Source organism: Sapajus apella, unplaced genomic scaffold (genome assembly GCF_009761245.1).
Source record: "Sapajus apella isolate SASKATOON/1434 unplaced genomic scaffold, GSC_monkey_1.0 scaffold157, whole genome shotgun sequence".
NCBI lineage: Eukaryota > Metazoa > Chordata > Mammalia > Primates > Cebidae > Sapajus > Sapajus apella.
Window position 1 is genome coordinate 791,457 of NW_022437097.1, and position 24,371 is coordinate 815,827.

The 24,371-nt window shown below is 46.5% G+C and overlaps 2 pseudogenes across 1 annotated transcript; both read left to right on the forward strand.

Annotated features, from left to right (window-relative positions):
- The first annotated feature begins 1,310 nt into the window (after positions 1-1,310).
- Positions 1,311-12,637, forward strand: LOC116541853 (annotated as a pseudogene).
- On the forward strand, positions 12,585-15,035 carry LOC116541822 (annotated as a pseudogene). The gene has a single exon (XR_004264965.1). The product of XR_004264965.1 is annotated as a glutamine--tRNA ligase pseudogene (transcript).
- Positions 15,036-24,371: the final 9,336 nt, after the last annotated feature.

The window sequence follows — 24,371 nt, forward strand, 5'->3', positions numbered from 1 at the left end:
ATTTCGTTATGGCACCAGGCTATAGTGCACTCAGCTCACTGCAACCTCTGCCTCCCCAGTTCAAGTGATTCATCTGCCTCAGCTTCCCAAGTAGCTGGGACTACAAGTGCATGCCACCATGCCAGGCTAATTTTTGTATTTTTAGTAAAGATGGGGTTTCACCATATTGGTCAGGCTGGTCTTGAACTCATAACCTTGTGATCCACCCACCTTGGCCTCCCAAAGTACTGGGATTACAGGCCTGAGCCACCGCACCCAGCCCATCTCCCCACATTCCTAATATTCACCCCTAAATCTATCATCAGTAAACTCTTGTTTGGAAGCCATAGCAACTCTTCCCAAGATCTGACCTGTCTTCTGCCATTTGCCTGATTTCTCCCCATAGAATAGGAAAACGCTGTGTAGGAGATACCGTGAATAGAAACATGAATATAGACCAGGCACGGTGGCTCACACCTGTAATCTCAGCAGTTTGGGGGGCCAAGATGGGTGGATCACCTGAGGTTAGGTATTTGAAACCAGCCTGGTCAACATGGCAAAACTGGTCTCTACTAAAAATACAAAAATTAGCCGGGACTAGTGGTGGGCGTCTATAATCCTAGCTACTCGGGAAGCTGAGGTAGGAGAATTGCTTGAACCCAAGAGGCGGAAGTTGCAGTGAGCTGAGATCGAGCCACTGCATTCCAGCCTGGGCAACTGAGTGAGACTCCGACTCAAAAAGAAAAAAAAGTATAAAAATTATCTGGGCATGGTGGCGGGTACCTATAATCCCAGCTACTGGGTAGGCTGAGGCAGGGACAACTGCTCAAACCCGGAAGGCAGAGGTGGCAGGGAGCTGAGATCACACCCCTGCACTCCAGCCAGGGCGGGGGGACAGGGCAAGACTCTCTCAAAAAAAACAAAGAGGCCAGGCACAGTGGCTCACACTTGTAATTCCAGCAGTTTGGGAGGATGAAGCTGGTGGATCACGAGGTCAGGAGTTCGAGACCAGCTTGACCAACACAGTGAAACCCCATTTCTACTAAAAATACAAAAACTAGCTGGGAGTGATGGCAGGCACCTGTAATCCTAGCTACTTGGGGGGCTGAGGGAGGAGAATCACTTGAACCCAGGAGGCAGAGGTTGCAGTAAGCCAAGATCATGCAACTGCACTCCAGCTGGGTGACACAGCTAGGCTCCATCTCAAAAAACAAAAACAAACAAAACAAAAAAACTATATATATAAAATAAAATGATTCAAATAAAAAATTGTTAGTTCCTGTGAGTTCTATACTGGACTCTTACATGTTATTTCCCGTGGTATCTTAGCAATGATTCTGAATAAAGATCAGACTCCTTATTCAGCAGGTAGGTTAGTTCTCAGCAATAGAAGCTGCGGGGATCCCGTGGATATGAGGATGAAGGTTAGAAGCGCTTGGGATCATAGCTGCAGGTCTGATTTGTGGACTATGAGACCAAGACAGGAAGGCAGCAACTGCTGAGGGGCCGGGGTGGGAGTAGGGAGGAAACAGGACACAAGAAAATAAGTACAAACCACCAGACTGCGGTCAGTAATCAACAGAATTTCCAAAGTTTATATTGAAAAGATTTTCCTGGTTTGGTGTTTTGAAGGGATTGTAAAAGAAATTCAAGTTGCTTGATTTTTTCATTCTTTTTCTTTTACATGGTCTCAAACTTTGTAAAACAACAACAAAAAAGAATGTCTAATGTGTGCCTTTAGAACTGGTGAATGAATCAACCTCACTTTTTTAATACCTGAGATTGTCACTAAAGCACTGTCTCACCTGATTTACACTTAAAAATCTGACACTGAATTTATCCTAGATGATAAGGTGCAAGTCTCTCGTCTCCTAGAAATGATCAAGCTAGGAAACACCCACCCACGAGGCACAGGGCAAAATGCCCTCCTGGAAGCTGGTGGGGTAGGAAGTTGCTGAGGCCCAGTCTGTGTCCAGCAGTGTACATTCTGTGTGGTGACGGAAGCTCTTTGACCGTACATTAGTCAGGCTTTTGAACCCTCTGCTAGACCCATCTGTGCACTTTTTGCAAAGTTCAGTTTTAGCAAATTACCCTGCTGTGTCAGTTTAGCTAGCAGGAATCTCCATCCTCCATATACTTATCAGGGTCCTCATCCCACAGCTGATGTCAGATAACCTTGGCCTGTCCTCAGCGAGAATCCCGTTAGGTCAGTTTAGCCAGAATCCTCCCTTACCCCTGATGTTCCCTCGTAGTCATGTCCCATCCACTAACTCCTATCCTCCTCCTTGACTATAATTCCCACTGGCTTGTGTCGGATTCAGAGTTGAGCACAATTCCTCTCCCCTGCTGTAAGAACTACTTGCCATGCTCCCGGACCTACATAAGGTGAACCTGTTTCTTTAACAATGACTCACCTGTCTTTTTCTCCTTTCCACTTCACACTAGCTGAGGCTTATCTACATCAAAGTGGAGGGACTGGCCCCAGCGGAGCCTCAGGGCTTCACCTTGATGGCCTGCAGGCTCACATTCCACTTTTTCTGGTGCCCTCTGGCTCCCAGAGTCCAGTTTGCCAATCAAGTGATGGAGGTTGAAAGGAGGGATGAGGTGAAGGAGGTGAAGGAGGGTAAATCCTTTTCTAAGTTCTGTTGGCCTGACATGTATTTAGGTTATTTCTTCACTTTAGAAAGGAACTTGACCCCACCCTTGGTTTTGTATCTCCCACTTCTGTGAGCAGCCTCACCTGTAAAAATGGGGCATTTAAGAGACCCCATCTCCTAGGGCAGTGGTTTTGAACAGGGAGTCCCTGACCAGTAGCACCTGCATCTCTTGGGAACTTGTTAGAAAGCAAATTCTGGAACTGTGTCCCAGACTTGGAGGATGGGCCCTGCAATCTGAGTCTTCAGGAGCCTCCAGGTGATTCTGATGCATACTGGAGTTTGGGAACCACTGCCATAGGGTTGCTGTGGAGATGACATGAGGAGTACGAGTGAAATGCTCAGAACAGCACCTGCACTTAAGAGTTATTCAGCTATTCCTATCATCACCATTGTAAGGCCAGCTGCCTCGCAGAGGGTTAAACGGACACATCCATCTCTCTCCGCGCCTGATAACTAAGTCATCACCCAAGCTCGTTATCTGGCCTTGCTGCATAGCTTCCTCGCACCCGCCTCCACATACCAGACCCAAGCCCACATTCAGCACAAAATTATGCAATCAACCCCCAGCCCGCTGTTGAAAAATCCTGCAGAAAATTTTTTTAAAGAAGCCCCATCAGACCCTGCCCAGTAGCAGTCTGCCCTGTATGCCCCCCGTAAGGCCTGCTTACCCAGGGTCCCGCCCACCTACCCATAACCACTAGCTCCAGGCATTTCCTGCTTCATTAATAGCCAATAAGATTGCCTTTGCTTTGTTTCCCCAATAGCCAATCAAGGCCCAAGGTCCTGCCCACCTACCATTGGCAGCTAGTTCCAGGTATTTCCAGCAGCTAGTTCCAGGTATTTCCTGCTTCTTAACAGCCAACAAGATTGCCTTCACTTTGTTTCCCCAATAGCCAATCAATTACCTTCCCTCCCCATAAAACCCCAGGCCCTGAACAGCCGGGCGTGACTTCTTTGGCCCCTTCCTGGACCACAGAACCTCGCCCGGGAGCTGAATAAATTAGCTTCTCATTTTCTTATACTTGCCTCAGTTTCCTCATTTTATCTCGGCAGTAAACCTTACAACCATCATCATCGTCATCATCGTCATCTTCATTGCAGGGATCTTTTCTAACGATGCTTTAATATCCAGGAGTCCCAGGAACTCTCAGATGGGGGCGCCCTTCCTCTGGAGCAACCCCCAGGGCAAGTGCATCTGCAAGCTGAGCCTCTCCCAGCATAGAGGCTTCTCTGTCTGCACCACTCACCAAAATGACACAGGCATTGAGCTTTATGCAAGTGTGTGTGTGTGTGTGTGTGTGTGTGTATACATATACACACTCCTGCATAAATACATATATTTTTAAAATTGTGATACATTTAACATAGTATTTGGGTGGGGCCTGAATCACTTTTAGTCTAGCACAAGCGGGTCACTTCAGGCCGTCCCACCTCCATCAGCATCTTCAGTCCTCCCTGATATCTCTCATTTATACCTCTTATTGATTCAGAGGTCCCATCCCAAGGGGCTAAAAGAAACATTAATTAACCTTTCCACAAAGTTATGAACAATCCATGGATTACAACATTGAATTCATCCCTACTAAAACCATCTCCAGAAATTCAGATGTAGTAACCTTCTTTCCAAATGTTTTAAAGGTCCCAGGTGACCTTGATATTCCATAGACGATGCCTTACACAGTAAGGTGCTTCTGGGGATGGGAGCCAGCTAGTCTTCCCTGGAATCCCAACTCTAGGTCCCGTTTAGAACATGAGGTCCAATTTAGAGAAGCTTTTTGTATGCAGCATTCACTCAAAGTTCACAGGTGTAAGAAAACACAGATTAACATTCAGAGGAAAGGGAAGGGACAGAGGTGGAGATGCCTGGTCAGTGTGGCCACAGTGTCCTGGGGGAAATGCCCTGTATGAACAGAGGGGACATATACAAGTGGTTTTGTGGGGAGACGAGCAATGCAGATGAAAGGGACACTATCCAGACAACCTTCCAACTCAGGAGGAAGGACAGAATTCAAAAGAGAAAAGAAGACACAGAAGCTGAGAAGTGCCAGAAAGTCAGAAATAACTTAAGACAGTGAAAATCAGTCACCTTTAGATGTGATGATTTACTGATAGGAGAATCAATGTCACGCATATTTACTAAATACTTTGATATTATTACCAGTATAACAGCACAGGATGCCTTTCTGCACCTGACTCTACCAGATTGCCCTAAATAGAGACTCTGGGTGGTGTTAGCTCATTCTGAAACTGGGAGCCAGTTCAGGCAAATTTTATCAGATTCATGCTTTGCTGAAAATACTGGCACGTATCCCAGCCAATGAGGAGTAACTCAAGGATGGTCCTGCTTCCCACATAAGGGAGTTCTGGTCCTGAGGAAATGGGGCTATATTTGAAGGTAACGAAAGGGACACGATGGTGTGATGAGTATCCCAATGACTGCTTAGGGTAAACTTGGGTTGAGCACGTGGGTTTCTATCCCTCTAACTAGAGAAGGAAACATTCCTCATGACTGACAAAAGCAGGGTCAGCTACTGATCGTCGGCCCTGCTCCAAGGCTGCCTTTCAGTTACTCACATTTGAAGTCCAGCGTTCACTCATGTCTGCTCCAAATCCAGTTTCCAGGAAAACACAATAAATTGTCAGTCCACTAGAAGTGAAGAAAGGGTTGTTTTTTTTTTTTTTTTTTTTTTTTTTTTTGAGACGGAGTTTCACTCATGTTACCCAGGCTGGAGTGCAATGGCGCGATCTCGGCTCACCGCAACCTCCGCCTCCTGGGTTCAGGCAATTCTCCTGCCTCAGCCTCCTGAGTAGCTGGGATTACAGGCACGCGCCACCATGCCCAGCTAATTTTTTGTATTTTTAGTAGAGACGGGGTTTCACCATGTTGACCAGGATGGTCTCGATCTCTTGACCTCGTGATCACCCGCCTCGGCCTCCCAAAGTGCTGGGATTACAGGCTTGAGCCACCGCGCCCGGCCTAGAAAGGGGTTTTTGATGTGTTTATTGTGTTTCTGAGAATATTTACAAGAAGAGGAAGAACAGAAGCTTCCCAGTTGTGCTGCAGACCGGCAAGATTGCATTTTAAGCAGAGATTTTACCCACCATGACCTATTTTAGCTTATCTCACATACATGGGGTTGAGCAACCCAGGAAAAACAGAAAAAAGCAATGGCGATTGATGATCATTTGACTCAAAAATCCCAGTGGCCCAGGAGTTCTTTAACTCTGCATCAAACCAAAGAAGAGAGCACTGCAGAGGCAGCATATTGACATGGCTCCAGGTCATGTTTATGGCCCTGTGTCCCTAATCTGTCCATCTCTGCTCTGTCCTAAGACCTCAGGTGACCAGCCCTTGTTAGGCTTCAAGGACTTGAAACATGGTCTGTTACTTTCCTGTGTTTTCTGGCAATTGTATCTAATATCTTCACTGGTTCATCTTAAGATAAGACCCTAACAAGGGTGTTTCAATGATTTAAGCACACTCTTAGGTTCCAAAACATTTTTAAGAGAAATAATAGTAGCATCACACTGGAGCCAGCATGCTAAGTACTACGTAACTTGTCCCTTTAATCCTCACAACAGCCACAGAGGCAAGCATTTTTAATTCCTCTTTTTCAAGTGTGGAAATGGAGGGTCTCCAAGTTTAAGTGTCTTTCCCAATGTTACATGGGAGTTAAGAAACAGATCGTGATTTGAACCTGGAACTATTTAATTCCTAAATCAGCAGCTTTAATTACTCTTTGTTTACTTAGTTATTATTTGTGTCTTTCAGTCAGCTGTTATACTCACGACTTACCTAATAAATAGTAGATTCTAAATAAATATTCGTAGAATAAATGAATACTATCTCTCTTTAAGACCTAAAGATTGGAGGTGGGCCAGGTGCGGTGGCTCACACCTGTAATCCCAGCACTTTGGGAGGCTGAGGCAGGAGGATCACCTGAGGTCAGGAGTTCAAGACTAGCCTGGCCAACATGGTGAAACCATGTCTCTACTGAAAATACAAAATTAGCTGGGCATGGTGGTGCATGCCTGTAATCCCAGCTATTCAGGAGGGTGAGGCAGGAGAATCACTTGAACCCAAAAGGCAGAGGTTGAAGTGAACCAAGATCATGTTATCGCACTCCAGCCTGGGCAAAAAGAGCAAAACTCCATTCAAAAAAAACAAAAACTGCTGGGCATGGTGGCAAGCACCTGTAATCCCAGCTACTCAGGGCGCTGAGGCAGGAGAATCACTTGAAACTGGGAGGCAGAAGTTGCAGTGAGCCAAGATTGAGCCACTGCACTCCAGCCTGGGCAACAGTGCTAGACTCCGCCTCAGAAAAAAAATAAAATAAAAAGACTGGAGGCATAATGGTAGAATGGCAGTTCAGTGTTTGGTTTCATAGTTAACTGAAATATCAGCGTCGGTGACTTTGTGCCCATGAGAGGTCTAGACAATGCTGCAGCTCCCTGGTACAAGAATGTGAATTTCTTTGTGCCTTGCAGAAATCTTTCATGTTGAGGCTTCTTTAGGATTTCACTCTTTCTTGTTGTTGTTAATAGCTTGCATGATAGATCAACTGACTGAAGTTATTACAGTGCTGGAAAATTTGAATTATATACAAATCATGAGAAAAATCTTTTTCAGAAATGGGGAAAGTAAAATTTAGCTTCAAATAATGGTTTCTTAATTTTTTTTAACTCTGACAATAGTCAAATCCTTTCTCCTGTAACTTCGGGTAGTGATGCAATCAAAATGGTTTGTCTTGCCCTTGACAACTCCTCATCATCCACCATCTCCCTGTTTGTCTACTCTACCTTCTTTTTCCCAGAGCAACAGGATAAAAACATGCCCATGAAGCCACCTGTCACTGTCTCCTACTATGAAGCATTTCCCTGAAACCAGAGTCAAATCAAGAGAGAAGCACAGAGACCCAACTCCCAGGCTCACTGGATGGTGTCACCATAGTTTGTGTCCAGGCCCTCTCAAGGGAATACTTACCAAACCACCTGGCTCCATATTTCTTGTAGATGATTTAAAGTACCTACATGTCCTAAGACTAAGATGCACCAACACCCAGAACAGTTTATCTGAAGTGAAAACTGTTCTCAGATCTATGAGAAAAGCAGTAGCCTCCTCAGGATTGAATCAATCTCACCAGGTTTTTCCATGAAGGAGTCAGGCTCTTACTTGCCCAAAAGCCTGGTAGAAGTCAAGGAAACTTTTGGTGGCCTTGCAAAGGTCTCATTTCATCACTTCATCTTGCAAAAGGGACATTTCACTAGCTGCACAGATTTCAAACAGGGACACGGGAAATATGACATCACAAAAGGTGCAGAATAAGTCCCCAGAAACTTACACCAAATAAGTGGAAATGTATAAATTCCCTGGGGAAGAAAAAATCTCAAAATAATGTGTTTTTTTGTTTGTTTTGTTTTTTGTTTTTTAACGGAGTTTCGCTCTTGCTGCCTAAGCTGGAGTGCAATGGAGCGATCGGCTCACCGCAAGCTCCGCCTCCCAGGTTCAAGCGATTCTCCTACCCCAGCCTCCCGAGTAGCTGGGATTACAGGCATGTGCCACCACACCCAGCTAATTTTTGGTATTTTTAGTAGAAATGGGGTCTCTCCATGTTGGTCAGGCTAGTCTCAAACTCCTGACCTCAGTTGATCCACCCACCTCGGCCTCCCAATGTGCTGGGATTACAGGTGTGAGCCACTGTGCCCAGCCTCAACATAATGATCTTGAGGTACCTTAGCAAGATGCAAGAAAATAAACACAGGAAAATCAATGAAGTAAGAAAAACAATCTAAGACCTGATTGAGAAATTTAAGAAAGAGATAGCTATCATAAAAAGAACCAAACAGAAATCTTGGAATTCAGTGAATGCAAGCAAAAAAGTAAATTTCTGAACTTGAATCCAAGTCTTTTGAAATAATGAAGTCTAAGAAAAAAAAGAGAAAAGAATTTTAAAAAATAAGAAAGCCTATGGGACCTGTGCAACATCATTAAGAGAACATGGTTTGGCATTAAAGGAGTTACAAAGGGAGATGAAATGGGAAAAGACACGGAAAGCTTACTTAACTAAATAATAGCTGAAAAATGTCTAATTCTTGGAAAAGATGTGAAGATATAGATCCGCGAAGTTTAAAGTTTCCCATACAAATTCAACCCAAACAGTTTCTTTCTGAGGCATATTAGAATGGATTCATCAAAAGACAAAGAGAGAATTCTAAAAGAAGCCAGAGAAAAGTGTCAAGTCACCTATAAGGGAATCTCCATCAGATTCTGAACAGATTTCTTGGCAGAAACCTTGCAGGCTGAGTGATATTGGAATAATGTATTCAAATTGCTGAAGAAAAAAACAGCAAAACTATTCATCAGAAATAAAGAATTATCATTTCCCAGACAAGGACAGGCTGAGGGAATTTATCACTCCTGTATCAGCCTTCTAAGAAAAGTGTAAAGTAGTTCTTTAATCAGGACCAAAAGGACAGTAACTACTAACATGAACACACACGAAACTTCAAACCTTACTGACAGAGGTAAACTCATAGTTAAATTGAGAATACTTCATTACTACAATAGAAAAACACTATTAAAGGTAAAAATCAAAATAATCAACACTATATTTAAAATTCATTTTTAAGGAAGACCCAATATAAAAAGTTCCAAATTAAGGCAATAAAAGTATAAATTATGTATGTGTGTGGAGGGGGTGACATCTAACATATGTGTATGTGACCAAAGTTAGCATAAGTATTTCGATAGGAATTGCATTGAATCTGTAGATTGCTTTGGGTAGTATGAACATTTTAACAATATTGATTTTTCGGTTACATGATCATAGCATGTCTTTTTATTTATTTGTGTGTTCTTCAATGTCTTCATCAGTTTTTTTATAGCTTTCATTGTAGAGATCTTTCTCTTCTTTGGTTAATTTCTGGCTATTTAATTTTATTTGTGGTTATTTTAAATGGTTTTATAAAGCTCTATTTCTTGACCTGTGTGGAATTCAAAAGTGTTCGTCTCATGGTAATTCACTAAGCTTTACCTGTTCATGTGCTTTTTTTTCCCATCTCTTCTTTGTTTTATCATAAAAAATTTGGAAGACACCACATGTTCTCACAATGATAACACATGGACACAGGGAGGGGAACATCATACACCAGGGCCTGGAGGGTGGGGAGCTAAGGGAGGAATAGCAGGGAGTTAGGGGGACTGGGTCAGGATAGCATTAAGAGAAATACCTAATGTAGATAACGGGGTGATGAATGCAGCACACCACCAGCATGGCACGTGTATACCTATGTAATAAGCCTGCAAGATCTGCACATGTACCCCAGAACTCAAAGCACAATAAATAAATTTTTTTTTTAAAGTTTGGAATTTTTTTAAAAAGCTATCAGGAGGTGACTGGGGACTCTACTGAAGGCAACATGGAGTGGAACACAGACGGTGGAGGGTGCAGGAGAGGGGAAAAAAAGGAGAAAGAGGGGACAGGAAGTTCATGCTTGACCCAGTATGTACAGAATATGGCAGCATCTGGCTTGGGGATTTGATGGGCCTTTGTGCTTTAGTGCGAGTCCCCTGGGATGATTTCCTGGTCATTCCTAATACTTGTTTTGGGGGCCAGAGAGCCTGAAAGCCTGGTTTTGGGAGCCAGCACCATCATCAGAAACCACGAAGGGCCTCTGTACTTTCTAGTGAGGGCACCGGGGGCAGGTGTGTCCTGCAGAGCCAGTTGCATCAACTCAGGCTCTGTCCTTAAGGAGCTCATTTTTCAAAAATGCACTCAATCTGTTTGGCTTATGAGAACCCCATGATTTAAGAATCACCATACTGCGAGTTTCCAGACAGAAGCATGAATTCTTTTTGTTGTTGTTGTTAGTAGCACGATTATTTTATTATATACTTTATAAAAAACAAATGCTGAAAGACATACACAGCCCCCTGCCCACCCCCATGGCCACTAGGGAGGCAGCTCATACCTTTCCTAATGTAGATCTGACCACATTGTTTCCATATATACCTGTAGATACTTCTGTCCCCTCAAATATTTGTATCTCAAAAAAGGAGGTGCAAAGAGTATATAAAGATAAATTTTCTTGTTGTTGTTATAGTGCGAACACCAGACGACTACCGGGGGCAAAACAAAAACACAAACCCCATCTTCAGCGAGGAATGGAAGGCCTGTCACCTGCCTCAAGTAGCTGAATCACCTGCTGTAACCGGCACCTCCCTGACATTCATGGGTTTGTAGGGACATGGCCCAGGTGATTGCTTCTACTTGTTTCCAGAAGGCACATGTCTCCTATATCCTTTCTTAGTAACTAACTAAAGATGAACTACAGGAGAACCCAGTATTTAGATTCTGCCCAGAGGTATTAAATGCACAAGGAGGCGGCCCCTGCTCCTCAACAGCGTCCTGCTGTGCCAGAACCCACACCACATGCACATGTGGCATAAGCGTGTCGCCCTGCACTAGGGCCGCCCCCAGGAGATCATCAACACCTGCACAGAGGCTGTGCAGACGGTGGACCCCTTCAAGTCCACAGGCAAACCCCACACTCTGTAGGTGGCATTTGCCAAGTTTTAAGAGGACAACGGGCAGCTGGACGATGCCCGTGTCATCCTGGAGAAGACCACCAAGGTGAACTTCAAGCAGGTGGATGACCTGGCAAGCATATGGTGTCAGTGCGGGGAGCTGGAGCTCCGGCACGAGAACTATGACGAGGCCCTGCAGCTATTGCAGAAGGCCAGGGCGCTGCCTGCCCGCGGGGCCAAGTACTTCGACGGCTCAGAGCTCGTGCAGAACCGCGTGTACAAGTCACTGAAGGTGTGGTCCATACTCACCGACCTGGAGGAGGGCCTCGGCACCTTCCAGTCCAGCAAGGCCGTGTACGACAGCATCCCGGACCTGCGCATCGCGACACCCCAGATCGTCATCAACTACGCCATGTTCCTGGAGGAGCACAAGTACTTCGAGAAGAGCTTCAAGGCGTTCGAGCGCGGCATCTCGCTGTTCAAGCGGCCCAACGTGTCGGACATCTGGAGCACCTACCTTGCCAAATTCATCGCCCGCTACGGGGGCCGCAAGCTGGAGCGGGCACGGGACCTCTTCGAACAGGCTGTGGACCGCTACCCACCAAAATAGCCAAGACCTTGTACCTGCTGTATGCGCAGCTGGAGGAGTGGGGCCTGGCCCGGCACGCCATGGCCGTGTACGAGCGCGCCACCAGGGCCGTGGAGCCTGCGCAGCAGTACGACATGTTCAACATCCGCATCAGGCGGGCGGCCGAGATCTACGGGGTCACCCACACCCGCAGCATCCACCAGAAGGCCATCGAGATGCTGTCGGACGAGCATGCACGTGAGATGTGCCTGCGGTTCGCGGACATGGAGTGCAAGCTGGGGGGATCGACCGCGCCCGGGCCATCCACAGCTTCTGCTCCCAGATCTGCTACCCCCGGACGACCGTGGCGTTCTGGCAGACGTGGAAGGACTTTGAGGTCCGGCACGGCAACGAGGACACCATCAAGGACATGCTGCGCATCCGGCGGGGCGTGCAGGCCACATACAACACGCAGGTCAACTTCATGGCCTGGCAGATGCTCAAGGTCTCGGGCAGCGCCACGGGCACCGTGTCCGACCTGGCCCCTGGGCAGAGCGGCATGGATGACATGAAGCTGTTGGAACAGCGCGCAGAACAGCTGGCAGGCGAGGCGGAGCGAGACCAGTCCCCGCGTGCCCAGAGCAAGATCCTGTGCGTGAGGAGCGACGCCTCCAGCGGGGAGCTGACAGAGCTGGCGCAGCAGGTCAACCCCGAGAGGATCCAGCTGGGCGAGGACGAGGACGAGGACGAGATGGACCTGAAACCCAACGAGGTCCAGCTAGAGCAGCAGGGCGTGCCAGCTGCCGTGTTCGGAAGCCTGAAAGAAGACTGACCCGTCCCTCCTCCCTTCGCCCAATACGACCGTGTTTGTAAAAAATAAATAAAAAATTTTGGTTTCCAGTGTCTCTGCAATGGCGGCTCTGGACTCCCTGTTGTTCTTCACTGGCCTCGGCCTGAGCGAGCAGAAGGCCCGCGAGACGCTCAAGAACCAGACTCCGAGCGCGCAGGTGCGCGAGGCCGCTACCCAGGCTCAGCAGACCCTGGGCTCCACCATTGACAAGGCTACCGGGACCCTGTTATATGGCTTGGCCTCGCGACTCAGGGACACCCGGCGTCTCTCCTTCCTTGTAAGCTGCATAGCCAGTAAGAAAACCCACACTGAGCCCCAGCTGAGCGCTGCCCTTGACTATGTGCGGAGTCACCCCTTGGATCCCATTGACACTGCAGACTTTGAGCAGGAATGTGGCGTGGGTGTCACTGTGACCCCAGAGCAGATTGAGGAGGCTGTGGAGGTTGCCATTAACAAGCACCGGCCCCAGCTCCTGGTGGAACATTACCGTTTCAACGTGGGGCTGCTGATGGGAGAGGCTCGGGCTGTGCTCAAGCGGGCAGATGGCAAAATGATCAAGAACAAGTGGACATGCAGGTCCTCCACCTTCTGGGCCCCAAGATGGAGGCTGATCTGGAGAAGAAGCTCAAGGTGGCCAAAGTGCAGCTGGAGGAAACAGACTGGACAGCAAAAGATGTGATAGAGAATGGTGGGACTGCTGACCAGACCCTGTCTCGGATGGAGCAGCTCCGGGGAGAGGCCCTTAAGTTCCACAAGCCTGGTGAAAACTACAAGACCCCAGGTTATGTGATGACTCCACACACCATGAATCTACTAAAGCAGCACCTGGAGATTACTGGTGGGCAGGTACGTACCCAGCTCCCGCCAGAACCCAATGGAATCCTGCATATTGGACATGCCAAAGCCACCAATTTCAACTTTGGCTATGCCAAGGCCAACAATGGCATCTGTTTTCTGTGCTTTGATGACACCAACCCTGAGAAGAAGGAAGCAAAGTTCTTCCCTGCCATCTATGACATGGTGGCCTGGCTGGGTTACACACCTTACAGAGTGACATATGCCTCTGACTATTTTGACCAGCTATATGCCTGGGCTGTGGAGCTCATCCGCAGGGATCTGGCTTATGTGTGTCACTAGCGAGGGGAGGAGTTCAACGGCCGTAATCCTCTGCCCTCACCCTGGAGAGACCGTCCCATGGAGGAGTCACTGCTGCTTTTTGAGGCAATGTGCAAGGGCAAGTTTTCAGAGGATGAGGCCACACTATGGATGAAGCTGGTGATGGAGGATGGCAAGATGGACCCTGTAGCCTATCTAGTCAAGTATACACCACACCACCGCACAGGGGACAAATGGTGCATCTATCCCACCTATGACTACACACACTGCCTCTGTGACTCCATCGAGCACATCCATCACTCACTCTGCACCAGGGAATTCCAGGCCCGATGCTCTTCCTACTTCTGGCTTTGCAATGCACTGGATGTCTGTTGCCCTGTTCAGTGGGAATATGGCCACCTCAACCTGCACTACGCTGCTGTCTCTCAGAGGAAGGCCCTCCGGCTTGTAGCAACTGGTGCTGTGCGAGACTGGGATGACCCACGGCTCTTCACACTCACGGCCCTGTGATGGCGGGGCTTCCCACCTGAGGGCATCAACAACTTCTGTGCCTGGGTGGGAGTGGCAGTGGCACAGACCACAATGGAGCCACATCTTCTAGAAGCCTGTGTGCGTGATGTGCTGAATGACACAGCCCCACGAGCCATGGCTGTGCTGGAGTCACAATGGGTCATCATCACCAAATTTCCCGTTGCCAAGTCCTTGGACATCCAGGTGCCCAACTTCCCAGCTGATGAGACCAAAGGCTTCCATCAGGTTCCTTTCGCACCCATTGTGTTCCTTGAGAGGACTGACTTCAAGGAGAAGCCAGAGCCAGGCTTTAAGCGCCTGGCTTGGGGCCAGCCTGTAGGCCTGAGGCATACAGGCTATGTCATTGAGCTGCAGCGTATTGTCAAGGGCCCCAGTGGTTGTGTAGAGTCTGGAGGTGATGTGCAGAAGGGCAGATGCTGGAGAGAAGCCGAAGACCTTTATTCACTGGGTGTCACAGCCTTTGATGTGCCAGGTTCGCCTCTATGAGCGACTATTCCAGCGCAAGAACCCTGAAGATCCTACTAGGTGCCTGGTGGGTTCTTAAGTGACTGAACCCAGCATCACTACGTGTGGTGGAGGCAGGATTAGTGGACTGCCCTGTGGCCCTGGCAAACCCTTCAACGAGTTCCAGTTTGAGCGTCTTGGGTACTTCTCTGTGGGTCCAGACAGCCATCAGGGAAAGCTTGTTTTTAACCAAACTGTGACACTGAAGGAAGACCCAGGAAAGGTGTGAGCTGGAAACACTGTGAACCTACCTCGTCCTCCTGGAGGTTGGGACTACTCTCACCACCCCAAATTTCATGTTAATATAGAGCAGCTAAATTTAAAAAAAAAAAAAAGAAGAAGAAGAAGCATGAATTCTTTAGGGCAGCACCATCCAGTAGAACTCTCCATTAATTTGCTTTTAAAGTGCATGGCTTGTCTATCACTTGTGAAGTGCTTTGCCAAGTACACTGGGGTCTTGTGAAAACTCAAATAATGCTGACCAATGACCACTTCAAAACCTCTTGTGTTCACTTAGATGAAAGGTCAGTATTTAAATTTAATTTAGATGTACAGACATTATTGGGCAGGTACTATGTCCCAAAGCACCGTTTCAGGCAGTGGAGATACAACGTTGACACATGGCAGCCTTTGTGGAGTTCACATGTCAGTTTATATACGTGGAGAGAGGGGGGTTGCAAATTTCAAAATGGAGCAGTTAACTACCAAAACAGCGTTTACAGTATGGAAATCGAGAAACTTTTCAAATGGAATCTTTTCACCTATAAACCCATTAAACCAAGACCCATTGCTGTGCCAGTTTCCCAATGCCACAGTTTCCCTTTATTTTCAAAGAAGCCGGCAAACTCTGAAAAATTCTATGGCTTACACATGTTACTCTTGGGCAATTATAGAATAACAGCTAACACATAATTCTTAATAAGTTGTAGGAATGTAGGTACCTGTCCTAGGGAATTTACATCTATTAATGCATTTAAACATGACAGCAGCCCTGTGAGGTCGGTCCTACCACTATTTCTATGTTCAGGTGGGGAAAGGGAGGCACAGAGAGGGTAAGCTGCCTGAGGTCAAGCTAGTGACCGGTGGTGTCATGTGTCACACTCTGGCAGACTGTGCTTTAACTACTATACCAGACCAAATTTCAAAAACAAATGCTCTTGAGTACAAGTAAAATATTTCCAAGAACATTCTGAGCAGTTAGTTCTAAAGGCAATGGGAGGTGCTTCGACTCCGGGAACTAACTCAAGGATTCCCAGGCACAGACAGAGCCTGCTTTCTACCCTCAAACATGACAGCAGGGCCCAGTCTAGACATAGGTGGGCAGCGGTGCTTGTCACTGTGACGAAAGGAAGAGATGAACCATAGCATAATCTTTCCTGATCTCCGTGTATTATCCTGAAATCCCTTTGGATCAAGTCACCCTAGCATAAAGAACATTTGAGCAAAGACTCAGTGCACAAAGCTTAGTGCCTGTTTGGGATGTTGACGTTCAGCGGACGTAGCTGGTGGCAGTTGTCACAGATAGAAATGCCATGGAGGGCAGCCAGCAGTGATGGAGGCAGCATTCTTTGGTGGATCAAACTCGGCCTGTGAGATCTGTGGGTCTTCAGAGCTGGTGATTTGATTTTGTCAGAACACACATATTGTTCTGGCACAGAGTAACCACCTCCTGTTAACCAACTCCCCGTTGTGGGATAAAGCTCAATGTCAAGGGATTCATTTATAAATAGAAGCTGTTGCTTCTCAGTGACAAGGAGCTGCGCCTGATCATCAGGGACCCTCTTATCAGAGTGCATGAGAGTCCACGTTAAAAATCAGCAGTTGTTGGTGACCACACAATCAGAATAAAGGGACATATTTTCCAGGTTAATAAAATGATGGAAACAACATTCCGGAGGCCTGAGAGTCCCTGCCCCAGCCCCGGGAGTGGTTCAAACCAAGGCGTTTTCACCCACCCTGATGCAGAAAGAGCTCCTCCATTCAGGTGGAGAGTGAGTGCCACTCTTCAGATGACAGCTGTGCATCTGCACGCTTTTTGCTGAAAAGCAAGAGCAAAATCGAACCTGGCTCAATTAAGTGAAAGGAGTTACTGCATGGATGGCGATATGAGAAGAGGGGCAGGGAAATGCTGGGAGGGTCTCTGGTGAGGGCTCCACCCCTGGGCCTATGCCCACGGACCTAGGTGAGGACAGGCATTTCTGTTTCAGTGCCCAAATGCTGTATTTCCCAAGACCACCCTGACCTGCCACACCCCCATCCTGTGCCTATAAAATCCCTGAGACCCTGGCGGGCACACACACAAGCAGCTGGATGTCAAGAGGAACATATTGATGGAAGAACACACCAGCGTTGAACAGCGGATGGCGGAAGAGAAGGCAGGGACTCTAACGCAGGCCGCCTATGGACCCACGGATAAAGTGAAGGAGCACACTGTAATATCCATCCACTGGGGCTTCAGCTGTAAACATTCACACCCAGATGCTGCCGTGGGGTGGGAGCCCCACAGACTGCCTGACTGCACGCCTCCCCCTAGAGGTTTGAGCCACAGTGCAGGGACACAGCGAGCCATACCCCCATCGCATGCCCTGTGACGAGGATAAGGGAACTTCTGTTTCAGTGAGAAATCGGAGGGCCTTGGCTAGGAATGGGCAGGGTGAGAGGCCCAGGAAGCGGGAAGCATGTCCCTGGTGTTGCAACACGGCCAGTCTGTCCTGGACACCAACTCCGGTGCTGTGCCTCTCACTCAGGTGTCAAATCCCGGAGAAGGTGTCTAATTTTTAAGCTAAGGCACATGCCTGACCTTGGCCTAGAAGAGGCCCAGATACGAATCTTTCTAGACTGGCCTCCAACTCTTTAAGTGATGTCAAGGCATTTTTCAGAAGTGGAACTCAATGCTGGGCTGCTCCAAAGCAACAGATGCCCACAGCGAGTTAAAGCTCACAAGACAAAGACAATCACATGCACATCTGTAAGAAAAAGAAGTTCAATTTATTGGGCAGGGGGAGTGCACTGCAGAGGAACCATGGGATTTTCCTTGGCCATTCTAAAGAGGGTTTGAGGAACAGAGGATTGGTCTGGATTGGATATTGCCTGGAAGTGGGTGCAATGAATGAGTGGTTATCTTAATAATTTTTATTTAGGAGCCAGGGAGATTAAAGTGAAGTCGTTGGTAAAGAAGCAGTTGTCATTTTTGTTAGGAGAAGAGAGGAATGTGTAGTTGTTCAGTCTCCTAGTCACTGTCTTATTTCAAACGTGGACAGCATGACCTTTCCTCTTTGTATTCTGGGAATGTCTCTGATGTTCCTTGGGAACCTCTGGGCTAGCTGCCAGCTGTGAGCTGTCATTCTGGAGTGTCTCACTTTCTCAAAATCTTTGACATCCATTAAAATGGATCTGGTTTCCAGGCCCTGATCTTCCCCCTAGTGACTTAGAGGGACAACAGCATTTAAAGCGGTATCCGCTGCCAGCTGATCACATTTTGTCACCAGAACTAGATAAAGGGGTGTCTGAGGGATGCCCGGCAGCTATTGACCATGGTGGCGTCAGGGGACTGGAGAGAGGGGCTGAGCACAATTTTATTAATAAGTCTCAGGATTCCTTTAGATTTTACCAACTGTTTCCTTATGCCAGGTGAACACAATTTCCAATTGAAAGAACTTCCTCTTTTCCCCAGGTAAGAGTAGTTGGGATACCAGAAACTTTTAATGGTTTCTGAGATTGAATCATTAACATAAACAAAATAACTGGACTGCAAATTAATGGCCAAAATGCATCCCTCACACATTAGTACAACTTCTCCTCTAACTGTTGATGGCCTAAGTCTTTCTGAAAACTTTAATCTGGGGGTGAGAACCTGGGAGATAAATACAGTCATGTTCCTTATAAATAAGGGGCTCCCCTGACAGTAGAAGTTACAAAGAGAAGGAAGACCATGGGCCTCTTCCCTTTGAATTGTCCTCCCTCTTGCTATGTTACTGCTTGAGCTTCTTGTGTGGGCTTCATATTATCACTGTCTTTCCACCACTCATGAAGGGCAGGCTCCAGAGTGACCACGGCCGAGTCCCAGCTCTGCCAGCAGGCCCCATCTTCTCATGATTCTGCGGGCTTCTGTTTCCTGGCGTTTCTCTTCTTCCTGGCATCTCTCTTCATCTCGCTAGACTCTTGGTGAATTTTTACTGGTGGAAAAGATGTCAAGATTAATAAGAAAGGAAAGATTTACAGTCTGAATGAGGGTTATGCTAAGTATTTTGACAGGGCCACCAATGCGTATGTGCAGAAAAAGAAATTCCCTGAGGTGAGTGAAGAAAGCCCAGGTGGGTAGCAGGGAGAGTGTTGTCTCCACGAGGTCCTGTTTGGTGGTGGCTTCAGCGGGCCTTGCTGAAAGAGGTTGGAGCCACCGTCCACAGCTCTGGCCAGTATGAGAATGGTAGACTTTGCCTTCATAAGCAATCAGTATCTTTTATAGCTACAATGTACCTTCTAAAGGTAACACTTGCCTTTACATTTAAGTTGTTCCAGGAGAAATTGTTTATAAAAAAGTTAGGAATCACACTTGCAAAATTCAGAGCTCAGGCCAGAACCTCTCTTAAGTCACTTGTTTAAGCCTCAACCTCTAGATTCACTCACTCAGTTGCATTTGTTTTTCAAAGAAGTAACTATAAAAGAGGACTTCAAAGAGTTCATGGAACAAATAAAATTAAAAGATAAAAATATAAAATACAAAATTTTTTTCTCAATATACCAGCCATTTAGTCCAACTCTAAAGGTCCGGGGAATTTAACCTGCAAAGGCAGTCTTTTTTATGTCATTTGCTCAAGAAAAATAGGTGCCCTTTAAAGGTTTTTTTTTAATATTAGGAAACAATAAGAATTCAGAAGGAGCCAAATCAGGGCTGTAGTTATTTTCCATTAAAACCTTTGCAAAATTTCCTTGTTTACTGAATTAATGAGAGGAATTCACAGAGCTCTCTGGTGAAGCTTTCCTGGGCTTTGTCTGCTAAAACTGTAGCTAAATTTCTTAGAATACTCTCTTAATAAGCTTATGTGGGCTAAGGAGCAAACATCTCCCCAATGTTGTGAAAATGAATGGCTGTGATTAGTTAAGGCCAATTGTATCCTGTACCTTCAGAGGCCCTCGCTTTCCTCCCCCAAGTTATGCCCATCTATAGTTATCCACCCACCCATCCATCCATCCATCCATCCACCCATCCACCCATCCACCCACCCATCCACCCACCCATCCACCCATCCACCCATCCATCCATCCATCCATCCATCCATCCATCCATCCATCCATCCGTCTATCCATCCACTTATTCTTATATCCCTTCATCCCTCCTATCTATCTATCTATCTATCTATCTATCTATCTATTTATCTATCTATATTTAACTGAGAGATTTCTCACAGCTTTTCTTTCCAGAGCAAAGATAAGTTGAAGAGTAGCAACACCTCTCTCTGTTATGTGGAGTTATTTTGGGCTAAAAAACTAGGAATTTAGGAATGTGAGTTCTATCTTTAGTTCCTGGTAGTTCACTGTGTTATCTTCTGAAAGGTTCTGTATTTAAATATTTTGGTTTCATGACTTAATGTTTTCTCTTAGTATAAAAATTGTGTGCATTCATGTGTAACACATGGAAGGCACCAAAATAAGAAAAAAATAAAGAAAATGTAAACAAAACCATGTGTAAGTCTCTTCACTCTCAGTAACCCCACTGTGAACATCACGATGTAAAACTCTAGGTTTTGTTTTTCTGCAAATGTGCTTGCATAGTTGCCAAATGTAATCCAATTTTATAAACACAGTTTTTTAAACCTGCTTTTCTATTTACATCTATTTCACCATATTTCCTAGTTATTAAAAATTTTTCAAAAGCACATTGCTGTACCATAACGTATTTAATCATTCTCAGGTTGTTCCACACTTGGGCTGTGTCCAGATTTTCACTTCACAAAAAAGGTTGCAGGGAGCCCCTTTGTACCTTACCTTTACTGATCTGAAAATTCCCTTATAAGGGATTCCTGGAAGTAGGATTTCTGGTAAATAGAATTGTGGATCCCCACCTTAGTCTTCACTGTTAAGTCAGGCCAAGAGTGTTTCCTGTTGGGTCTGATAAAGCACTAAGGAACTAAAATACCAGAAGACTTGGTAATTTCTTGCTTGCAATGTGGTTTCAAGGGGTGCAAGAGAGGACAGTATAATATAATGATGTTCATTATAATTTTGAGTTGGAGATGTTTCAAGATAATCATAATAATAGCTAACATTTACTGGGTGATTAATATGTAGTAAGCCCTGTTTTAAGTGTTTTGCCTGTATTAATTCCTTTATTCTCATAACAACTCTTGGAGGCAGGTACAGATGGGGAAGATGAAGCACAGAGGCGTTCAATTTCTTATCCAAGGTAAGTAGCTGAGCCAGGATCAAACACAAACATTCTGGCTGCCAACCCATACCCTTAACCACAACATGACCCTGCTTGGAAACACACAAGTGGGGAAGAACCTTCATCTCCCAAATACTGGGGTGCATGGCTTAGGGCTGCCTAACCTGCTGGGAGACAGTGCCTCTTCTTTGCTGGCTGCGGAGTTTCTGCCTCCTTTTCCTTGGTTGCCTTCGTTCCTTTTCCCACTTTTTGAGCTGTGCGCCTGCTGGGTGTGGGCAGGGCAAAAGCCCAGGCGAAGAACACCCAATTCTGCATCTGGAAGGGAAGAGGAATATGTATCAAGCTGTTCTCAGGAGTCTTGTGGAAGAGGGGATGGAGGGAGGAAATGAGTGAGAAAACACTGCTACAGGGGTTTACTATTTTGTTTGTTCATTTTTGTTTTTGACAATTGTTAGAGCATTGGGCTTGCCTAATTAGCAGTAATATTTCCTCACATTTTTCACAAACTCCACCTGGTGCAATGCCAGATGTGATCTATAAAATCAGAATTCCTAGAGATGACAGGTCTAGTGGTAATGAATTCCCTCAGTGTTAGCTTTTCTACAAAGTCTTATTCACCTTTACCAGTGAAGTTTAGTTTGGCTAGATATGAAAGTCTTGGTTGGAGTTTCTTTTCTTTAAGAATGTTGATCATACCCTATGACTCATGGGGGAAAAAAAAGCAAGTTGAGCATAAGCCCCCAATCTCTTCTGGCTTGTAGGGTTTCTGCTCAGAGGTCCACTGTTAGTTTGATGGGCTTCCCTTGCAGGTGACCTGACCCTTCTCTCTAGCTGGTTTTCACATTTTTTCTTTCATTTCAATCTTGGAGAATCTGATGATTATGTGTCTTGGGGATGATCTTCCTGTGAAGTATCTTACTAGGGTTCTCTGCATTTCCTGAATTTTCTGTTGGCCTCTCTAGCTGGGCTGGGGGTGATATCCTGAAATATGTTTTCCAAATTTTTTCTATTCTCTCCATCTCTTTCAGGGACACCAGTGAGTCATAGATTTGGTCTTTTTACATAATCCCATATTTCTCAGAGTTTTTTTAATTCCTATTTATTCTTTATTCTTATTCTTATCTGTCTTATTTCAGAAAGCCAGTCTTCAAGCTCTGAGATTCTTTCCTCAGCTTCATCTATTGTACTGTTAATACTTGTGATTGCATTATGAAATTCCTGTAGTGTATTTCTCAGCTCTATCAGGTTGATTACATTCTTTCTCACACTGGCTATTTTGTCTGTCGGCTCCTGTATTGTTTTATTGTGATTCTTAGCGTCCTTGGATTGGGTTTCAACATTTTCCTTAATCTCGATGATCTTCCAGGCCTCCATGAAATGTGGTAGTGGGGAATCCCAGGATGGAACTAGAGTCTGATATGGGGCCTCTGGATGAATTTGTAATCAAATGGGAGATCCCTGAGCTCATGGGCTGAGGCGGAAAGAGAAGCCGAAGTGCGTGAAAAGAAGAGATGGGGGATGATGGATGTGTGTTTCGCTGCTCTCTTAAGACTGTTACAAGATATTGTCTCTTTAAGTGGTCCTACATTTAATAAGTCCAATCACATGTTGACATTCGAGGGTCTCATGATGAATGAAATGCACAATTGTATAATCTTTTTAATTCCTATACTAGTGGGTGGAGGATAGGGAGTCAGGAACGTAGAGGTCACTCCAACTGGACGTGTGACCCCAGAGCAGTTATTGGCTAATCCCAAAAGCCACTGGATCTTGTCTCTTCTCTTTCTGTCTTCTAGGATGGCAGTGCTCCCTATGGGGTCAGGTATGTGGGCTCCAGGGTGGCAGATATGCACCACATCTTGGTCTACAGAGAAATCTTCATGTACCCAGGCAACCAGAAGAGCCCTAAGGGCAAGGGAATTCTCCTGTGTCCACTGACTGTGCATCTGGTCAGGGAGCAGGGGGAGCTTTCTCCCCTCACGCCTGCTGTTTGGCTACTGCTCCTTCGCATGTCTGTTTGATGGACAGGGGAGAGAAACCAGCTCTATATCCCTTGAGTGAGCCTCCAGACTCACTCAAGGTTTGAAGAAGAAGCCCGAAATTATGTGACCGGTGATTCTCACCGTCCTTCCCCTCTGGCCTCACACCCATCATTCACCGTGAACCAGCTGTGTGTCTTATTTGCCACAGTCTGCATCTGATTTTTAGCTTCAGCACCAGCTGATTTGGGATCATAGGCCCCACAAGTAATCTAATGAAATTTATCAACACACATCCCAGAAAAATACATATAAAATACACATTGCATGCACATTACAGGTTTAGAGGTTCACAGATACCCTGAAGTCCACCCGAGAATCCCCTAGAAAATCCCCAAGCCCCAGAATAAGAACTTCTGCTCAGAATTCATTAAATATGACGGGAAATGTTGTTCCTGGAAGATCTAACTGCAACTCAGCTCTATCCCATATCAGTTAATTGCAGGAGAGAGGCCAGCTGCAGAAGTTGTAACTGACAATTTTCTTTTGTGGAACCTGTAGCTGGTAGCTCTGGGTGGAGAACAGCTCCTTGATGCAAGAACTGAAGGCTCTTCCCCAACATCAGCAAGCCTGGGGAGCTGAGCAGGTGGTCTGTACCCTGCACTTCCTGGGCCACCTTCTCTGGCAGCAGGGAGCAGCCCCGGTGGGATCAGGGAGCACAGGGACATGGGTCAGGCTTCTTAAGGGGAAGGACCTCTCCAGCAGGGCTGGGGACGACATGGCCCTTCCAGCAGGAACTCACTGGAGACACCTGGGCCTTGTCAGTCAAGTTATTTTCTAACAAGCTATTGGGGTAAACATTTCCCTCTAGGGGCCTAGGACTGCCCCTGACGGAACTGAGGTCTCCCCGGGCCTCCAGGGCCCTGGATGTGGGTGTCCTGCGGAGAGGAGGGGACTTTTCTTGTCCTCCTGCCCCTGGTTCACTGATCCTCCTCCTCTATCGCTGCTCGGGGCTTTTGTTGGGTCCTCACCTTGGTCTGATTCGGGAGCCTGGCTGGGATCGGGATCGGCTTCCTAGCCCTGACCACCTCCTCCTGTGGTGAAGGCAGTCGGAGGGTGAACTTGCTGCTGGGAGGGGGGATCCTCACAGAGCTGGGGTGTCCCAACAGCATGGAGTTGCGAGCCGACAGCACGGTTGTCCTCCTTAAGAGGAGCCCGCAGTCCGCAGCAGGCCGGACCGCCAGGGGGGCGCCGGTGTCTGGCGGGCGAGGACAC